Source organism: Bombina bombina, chromosome 5 (genome assembly GCF_027579735.1).
Source record: "Bombina bombina isolate aBomBom1 chromosome 5, aBomBom1.pri, whole genome shotgun sequence".
NCBI classification, from domain to species: domain Eukaryota; kingdom Metazoa; phylum Chordata; class Amphibia; order Anura; family Bombinatoridae; genus Bombina; species Bombina bombina.
In genome coordinates this window covers 1,019,378,229-1,019,387,466 of record NC_069503.1, presented here as the reverse complement: position 1 = coordinate 1,019,387,466, position 9,238 = coordinate 1,019,378,229, and positions in this window count along the sequence as shown.

Here is a 9,238-nt window from a genome sequence, read left to right as displayed (position 1 = left end):
GAATGTAGAAGACAGCAATAATTCAAATTTACTTTACTGTTAATTATGAACATAGGCAGACATAGGCGAAAATGTTTTAACACTTTTTGAGATTCGGCTATTGGATGTCCATGATCACATAATTTCCTTAGTCGGAATGTAACATAAATAACAAATGATTGGCCGAACCAAGCATGTGATTTACCACGGAAACCCGGGACTTATTTAGGAACTTAAACTGGAATCTCAACATGGAAACGAATACTTCACCTGGATTGGTCCTCTAACATCATGTGACCATCTGAATATGGTTGGACTTATTTAAGGACTAGCTTACCTGTACCTACTCGAAAGGGAACTTGTATCCTGATTGGTTGCTTTGAATCTAACCTGATCTGATTGGCTAGCTTTATTTCCACCCAAAATGAACAAGTAATTATAATTTTTATGAGATTTCTATGAACCTTTTTCTTTATTGAATTTTGTTTTATAAATTCGACATGGTATTTTACTTTTTGACTTTTTTTTCAGTTGGAAATAAGAATAAATTAAAAGAGCTGTGAGCCATGATGGCTTAGTGGTTTTATCAATGCTTCAATATCATTAAACCTGGTATTCGTTTGCATTTGTTTAATTAATAATATAGTAAATCATTTAAAAATATTTTTTTAGAACATTGGCACGTAATGTTGAGCTTTTTTATTCCCCATATCCACTTGAATAGTGATTCAGTATGTTTCAATGTGTTTATAATGTGTTTCTTAGTATGTACCGAACTTGTTTTATTTGCAAAAATGAAATATTTAACTCTATATGAATATTGATGGGACTTAAAAGTTTTGATGTGTATATTAAGAAGAACCAATCAGTAATGAAGAGGGGATATAAATAATGAAGATTGAAATGGATTAAGATACTTGAAAAAGGTGAAATAAACATTGGAAGTTGGTTCATGGCATTCTAACATCACAAGGAGGGGTTCACTTGATCCATCACTGGATCGACCACACAGATAACAGCTAGATTTGGATACCAGTCCTGCTAAGAGAATTCTACAGTGTTAGGACAGTGGAACATAATATACCCCAGAATGACTGAGATGGGACTGCATTTTAGTGATTCTTTTGCATTTTATGGTTTGTTTTTACATGCAAATAATTTTGTAACTTTAAATTAGCATTGTACTATTAATAAAATTGCAACCCCTCAATTTTCGGATTTGGAGTCATTTCTACTAAGCGCTTATCATAAACAAGTAACAGGTATGTAAACAATTGTGTGTGTGTTTTTTTCTGAACACCACAGTTAAAAGAAGAAGTCCTCATATAAATAAGAGCCTTTTAGTATAGTTATAAAACTTTGATGTGCATATTGGGTCGCCTATAAGTAGGGATGGGCGAATGTTTCTAAAAATTCGAAATTTAAAATGAATTTTGATACATTCATTCGTTCGAATCGAATTTCGAATGTTTATATAACATTCTAACATTCTATTTTTGAATTTTCATTTTCGAATTTTACAATAAAATTCGAAAATATTCGTTCGAATAATAGAATGTTTAGCTATGTATTCATTCAATTTCGAAATGTAATATTCGAATTCGAATGTCACATTCAAATTTGAAATAATATTTCTAGTCTAATACTGTGTTCTAAATGTGATATTCTATTTGAATGTAATATTCGATTTGAATGTGACATTCGAATTCAAAATAGTATTTCTAGTCTAATACTGTACTGTGTTTTATAAATATGATATTCGAATTTGAATGTGATATTCGATTCGAATGTGACATTCGATTCGAATGTGACATTCGAAATAGTGTTTCTAGTCTACAATTGTGTTTTATAAATGTAATATTCGAATTTGAATGTGATATTCGAATGTAACATTCAAATTCGAATGTGACATTCGAAAACTGTAAATAACATTCGAAAATCGAATTTTTAAGAATTTTCGTTCTTATCAACATTCTATTATGTAAATCGAATTTCTATAATAACATTCAATCTAACATTCGAATTCGGATATAAACACATTCGCCCATCCCTACCTATAAGTCTCTGCTCATGTAAATGCACATTTATTCACCCCAGGGAATCACTATTACCGCAGTGATCACCTGGCTATTAAAACTATATAAGGGCTTTATTTTAAAGAGTGTCTTCTGGGATTTAAAACATAGGGCCTCTAGATTTGATGGCCTATTATAAATGCCTAGAGACCCCCTCATTAATATATATATATATATATATATATATATATATATATATATATATATATATATATATATTACTTAATACTCATGCTAAATTACAGGAAAGTGATGCAGCATAACTGTAAAAAGCCAACAAGAAAATATCACCTCTATGTAAAAAATAAAGTTTTTTTTACCTCAGAATTTCTTCATCTCAGTGCTGTGTAAACAGTTATACTTCTGCTGCTGTCCAGCTGCAAGTTGAAAAGAAAAAAAAATAGCCAACCAGCATCAGCAGTGCTGAGGTGATGTGTTGCCTTTGCTGTGATTTCATAGAACTTACTTAAACTGAATAGGAAAATAACATGACTGTGTCTGCACATGCCAGATGCACATTCCCTTGCAAGTCCTGGGACAAGCAACCTGACTGGCTGCTTAAAGTCTACAGTAGGGTGTGATTACTTATGAAATTTGAGGTAAATTATCTTCCTTTTTTTACATAGAGATGTTCAGGTGATATTTAGTCAGCTTTTTACAGCTATGCTGCATCACTTTTAAATGTTTCAACATTTGGTATCATTTCCCTTTAACATTTTAATAAACAATTTTACAAATAATAGTGTGTTTTTTTATAGTAAAAAAAGAAGGGGTTATCCATATTTATATTAGGGCCTTTGGGCATATATATATATATATATATATCACTCCCAGGAGCCTCTACTCAAATTAATGCACATTTATTCATGAAATTACCACAGTGATCCCTGGCGATTAAAACTTATTAGACTTATATTTTTTAAAGGAGCTTATGGACTTTATAAAAAATTGTCATGAGGGTATCTAGGCCTTTTAGATCGCCTGTTATAAGGTTTAATATATAAATATTTTCATTTTTTTTAAATTATGCTTTGACTTTACATACCCAAGACACGCCATTTAAAAGAGGAGACAGCTGCCTGTTTCTAGGATTTAAGGGAGTTGAGATTGAGGGTTTGAATATTTACCCCTCTCTCCAGCTCCCTTACAGGACCACTAAATACATTAGAATTGTAGAATTTACAATTGCATAATAAAAAGACAATGCAATAACACTTACTCATTTCACATAAACAGTATTTTTTTATGGCAAATTGTTTTTTTCTCCCATTTGCCGGAACCCTTTATCATGTGACAGACATCAGCCAATCACAGACTACTATATGTATACCCTGAGAACGTGTGCATATGCTCACTAGGTGCCTCAGTATGTGTAACTATAAAAAGACAACAAAAGCCCCAATACTTATCAATATGGATAAGCAATATTTACAGCAACAGCACAATACTTGCAAATAAGAGTTTTGTAAATGCTTGTAACAGTAAAATATTTGCATGGCTGCTTTCTTAGGGGGACTCATTCTTTGTATAGAGAAGTTAACAGTTAAAGGGATATGGAACAAAAATGTTCTTTCATGATCAGGATAAAACAATTTTTAACAACTTTCCAATTTACTTCTATTATTCTTTTGGTATCCTTTGTTGAAGAGCAGTAATGCACTACTGGGAGCTAGTTAAACACATTGAGGCCTAATTATCAACGTGTCTACTTACCTGCCTTCGCCGGCCCAATATGCCCACCTAAGCTCACCTACCATCACCCCCACGGACCTGAAAAATCTCGCCAAAGTTATCAAAAAAGCTGTCAAAAAGCTGCACACCAATTACGGGGCGATGAGCAGCGGACTGTGATAGTTATCACTCATCCAATCTCGCTGCTCTTCGGCTTTTTGACAGCTTTATTGACAAGCTGTCACTAAGCACCCACACTAACTATACTGTTCTACCCCCTATACCGGCGCCACCGGAGCCCCCCGCAACTAAATAAAGTTATTAACCCCTAAACCGCCGCTCCTAGACCCCGCCGCAACTCTTATAAATGTATTAACCCCTAAACCGCCGCTCCTGGAGCCCACCGCCACTCTAACAAACTGATTAACCCCTAAACCGACGCTCCCGGACCCCGCCACCACCTACATAATACCTATTAACCCCTATCCTGCCCCCCATACCGCCGCCACCTATAATAAATTTATTAACCCCTATCCTGCCCCCCATACCCCGCCACAGCTAAATAAATTGTTTAACCCCTAAACCACCGCTCCCGGACCCCGCTGCAACCTATATTAAACTTATTAACCCCTAATCTGCCCCCCCTACACCGTCACCACCTATAATACATTTATTAACCCCTATCCTGCCCCCCCTACACCGCCGCAACTATAATAAAATTATTAACCCCTAAACCTAATTCTAACCCTAACCCCCCCTAACTTAAATATTAATTAAATACATCTAAATATTATAACTCTTATTAACTAAATTAATCCTATTTAAAACTAAATACTTACCTTTAAAATAAACCCTAATATAGCTACAATATAAATAATAATTATATTGTAGCTATTTTAGGATTTATTTTTATTTTACAGGCAAATTTCAATTTATTTTAAATAGGTACAATAGCTATTAAATAGTGATTAACTATTTAATAGCTACCTAGTTAAAATAAAGAGAAAATTTCCTGTAAAATAAAAACTAACCTGAGTTACAATTACACCTAACACTACACTATCATTAAATAGCCAATCAGATTTTTCCTACCTTCATTCCGATTGGCTTATAGAATCCTATCAGCCAATCGGAATTCGAGGGACGCCATCTTGGATGATGTCACTTAAAGGAACCATCATTCATCATTCAGTCGTCGGTGGAAGAAGATGGCTCCGCATCGGCTCGTCTGAAGATGGCTCCACTCCGGATGGATGAAGATTGAAGACGCCGCCTGGATGATGACTTCAGTCGGATGGAAGACTTCTTCAGCGCCCCTTGGATGATGACTTCAGTCGGATGGAAGACTTCTTCAGCGCCCCTTGGATGAAGACTTTGGCCGCTGCGGCTCTCCTCTTCTGTTCCATCAGTGGTCGGCTGGCTGAAGACGGCTAAAGGTAAGATGATCTTCAGGGGGTATGTGGGTGGTGGGTTTTAATGTTGGGGGGGTTGTATTTTTTTTTTACAGGCAAAAGAGCTGAATTCTTTGGGGCATGCCCCGCAAAAGGCCCTTTTAAGGGCTGGTAAGGTAATAGAGCTGTTAAGTTTTTAATGTAGAATAGGGTAGGGCATTTTTTTTATTTTGGAGGGCTTTGTTATTTTATTAGGGGGCTTAAATTAGGTGTAAGTAGCTAAAATTGTTGTAATCTTTTTTAAATGTTTGTAACTTATTTTTTATATTTTTTTGTAACTTAGTTTTTTTAATTTTTTGTACTTTAGTTAGTTTATTTAATTGTATTTAATTGTAGTTATTTGTAGGTAATTTATTTTATTAATTTAATGATAGTGTAGTGTTAGGTTTAATTGTAACTTAGCTTAGGATTTATTTTACAGGTACATTTGTATTTCTTTTAGCTAGGTAGTTATTAAATAGTTAATAACTATTTAATAACTATTCTAACTAGCTAAAATAAATACAAAGTTACCTGTAAAATAAATATAAATCCTAAGATAGCTACAATGTAATTATTAATTACATTGTAGCTATCTTAGGGTTTATTTTACAGGTAAGTATTTAGTTTTAAATAGGAATAATTTATTTAATGATAGTGTAGTGTTAGGTGTAATTGTAACTCAGGTTAGTTTTTATTTTACAGGAAATTTTCTCTTTATTTTAACTAGGTAGCTATTAAATAGTTAATAACTATTTAATAGCTATTGTACCTATTTAAAATAAATTGAAATTTGCCTGTAAAATAAAAATAAATCCTAAAATAGCTGCAATATAATTATTATTTATATTGTAGCTATATTAGGGTTTATTTTAAAGGTAAGTATTTAGTTTTAAATAGGATTAATTTAGTTAATAAGAGTTATAATATTTAGATATATTTAATTAATATTTAAGTTAGGGGGGTGTTAGGGTTAGGGTTAGACTTAGGTTTAGGGGTTAATAATTTTATTATAGTTGCAGCGGTGTAGGGGGGGGGCAGGATAGGAGTTAATAAATTTATTATAGGTGGTGACGGTGTAGGGGGGGCAGATTAGGGGTTAATGCGTTTAATATAGTTGGCTTCGGGGTCCGGGAGCGGCGGTTTAGGGGTTAATCAGTTTATTAGCATGGCGGTGGGCTCCGGGAGCGGCAGTTTAGGGGTTAACATATTAAATATAGTGGCGGCGGGGTCCGGGAGCGGCTGTTTAGGGGTTAATAAGTTTATTAGAGTGGCAGTGGGCTCCGGGAACGGCGGTTTAGGGGGTAATACATTTATTTAGTTGCAGCGGTGTAGGGGGGGACAGATTAGGGGTGTTTAGACTCGGGGTACATGTTAGGGTGTTAGGTGTAGATATCTCCCATAGGAATCAATGGGATATCTGGCAGCAGTGAACATGAACTTTCGCTATGGTCAGACTCCCATTGATTCCTATGGGAGCCGCCGCCTCCAGGGCGGCAGATTGAAAACCAGGTACGCTGGGCTGGAAAAGTGCCGAGCGTACCTGCTAGTTTTTTGATAACTAGCAAAAGTAGTGAGATTGTTCCGCACTTGTGTGCGGAACATCTGGAGTGACGTAAGAATTGATCTGTGTCGGACTGAGTCCGGCGGATTGAAGCTTACGTCACTAAATTCTACTTTTGCCGGTGTATAGGGCTTGATAACTTAGGCGAATAAGCCTCGCCACAAATACGCTGCGGAATTCCAGCATATTTGAGGTTGACGGCTTGATAACTAGAGGCCATTGTGTGAGCCAATGACAAGAGGCCTATATGTGCAGCCACCCATCAGCAGCTATCTCCTAGTTATATATTGCTACTATCTGAACAATGAAATTAAATGTTTGGGTTTCATGTCCTTTTAAGAGATAGATGCTGCATCATTAATTATCATGGTGCTGATATTGCAGCACACAGATGTGGTGAGAGATGTATCCAAACCTTTACAAATTGCTCAGTTTTTGAGTTGCACAAATTAGTTTTAATGAATCACATTTTAACAGCATGTGTGAAAAGTAAGATATAAAGAAATATGTCCTTGTAGAAAATCAGTGATTTCACATGTAGAACACTATTCACGGAATGGACAAAGAAAAGCTACATTTTTTTTTTATATTTTAAAATGTTTAAGATAATGTGTAAATAAACCTTTAGTTAATTATTTATTTATGCAAATGAGGCCATATTACAAGGCTTTAAAGGGACATTCTATGCCAAAAACCACATGCTCTAATTTGTTCCTTTATTCATATTTGCAGTAGTGAAAAACAGATAAAGTATTGATTTGGAGCTACAAACCTGGGTCTATCCCAGGTGAAGGTGGTACACACAAACCAAGTCTTATGCCTTCAAGTAGGAGGAACTCATTTTCTTTTAAAAGCCACCAAGCTGCTGTAGGTTAAATGGAAATGAGGGCAGGGTTACGTTTAAAGAGATGTAAAAAAAACAAAAAACAATCCTGGTTTAGATAGAGCATGCAGTTTTTATTATAGTTCCTTCTCCTGGCATAATTTGATAAACGTTACAAACTGAATAGCCCAGAGAGAAAAGTTACTAGTCAACTCAATGTTAAAGATAGGAAAAAGTCAACATTGTACTTATCCACTGCAATTTCTTACTCCCTGAACTAGTGGACTAGTGGAAATTTCAACTCCTGACAAAAATCCCAATTTAATATAAAAGCATAGGGGTTTTTGCAGGCATATTTTGCAGCTTTTAAAATGTTTAACTGAGAGAAAAAGCAGCAATGATTTACCCCATAAATGCAAAGCATTATAGTGTTAGGACCTGTCAACCCTGGGACACCTTGTAAGTCGATGACTGCATAAGCAGAAAAATGACATTTTGTGTGACTAAGATCCAAATTTTAATATAAAAGCATTAGTTATTTTCTGCAGGCAATTTTTGCAGCATTTAATTTTTGTTTGTTTGTTTATTTGCAAGTGGATGTGCGCTATTACCCCCTATTTAAAGTAACTATTTGGTCTTATTGGCCGCACTCCCAAAGATGTATTTAAACTCTTTTTATATGGTGTGCTAAACGAAACTTTATATATATAATATATATATATATATATATATATATATATATATATATATATTATATATATATAAACACACACAACTGCTCAACAACATTTAAATAAAGCAATTTCTATGTGTTTTATTTTTCTTTAAATAGTAGTTTGAGTTTGTTACATATAACATTTTGGCCATTTAAGTTTAGAGTACAAATTTCCAAAAATAAAACTGATCAAAAAATGACTTTCAATTAGACTTCCTCAACTATGCGCAAGATTTGTATTTATTTATTTATTTTTGCTCGAAGACTAAAGAGTTTAATTAACAGCTTCTACGCAAAAGTATTGTGTGTTTGGCTATCAACATTTACTTTTAAATATAAAGAAAGATTCCTTTATATCTTTTTCCCATAAGGCCTCAATATCACTAATATTTATATGATCTGCTGCACATAAACTGAAATAACACTCAAAGAGTGAAGTTTGTAGTTGTCAAAATCAATGCAAATTAATGATTTTTTTTTTTTTAAATATTTCAATCAGTAAACTGTTCTTTGTAGTTTAAAATCCCAAGCTAGCCTTAGAGTGGGAGTATTTCCAGCCTCTACTTAAATCCAAAAAAGTACTGCAATCTTCTGGCACAGACTCACTGTAATGCTTTAAAAACAATTTAGCAACTGTCATTGCTGTAATTACAGTAACTAATTACCATCCTTAGCAAACAAATAGCTTAACATAATACGCAAGCCGAATCAATTTTGAAGAAATGCAAATTCCGAAAGCGAAAAAGGGCATTTTGGCAAACCTGAAAGAGAAGCGGTAAAATAATACACTTTGTTTTATCTACACATAATTCCCAAGGAATATCATATCATAAATATTTGCATTCAGTTCTTATCAGGACATTTGCATTTGCTTCTTATCAGTCTGCAAGCCGGACTCTGCCAGATAGAGAGCAGCTACACACCATGCACATATTTCTAATGAAATACGTCTCAGGCCAATAGAATATTTTGGCTAGAATT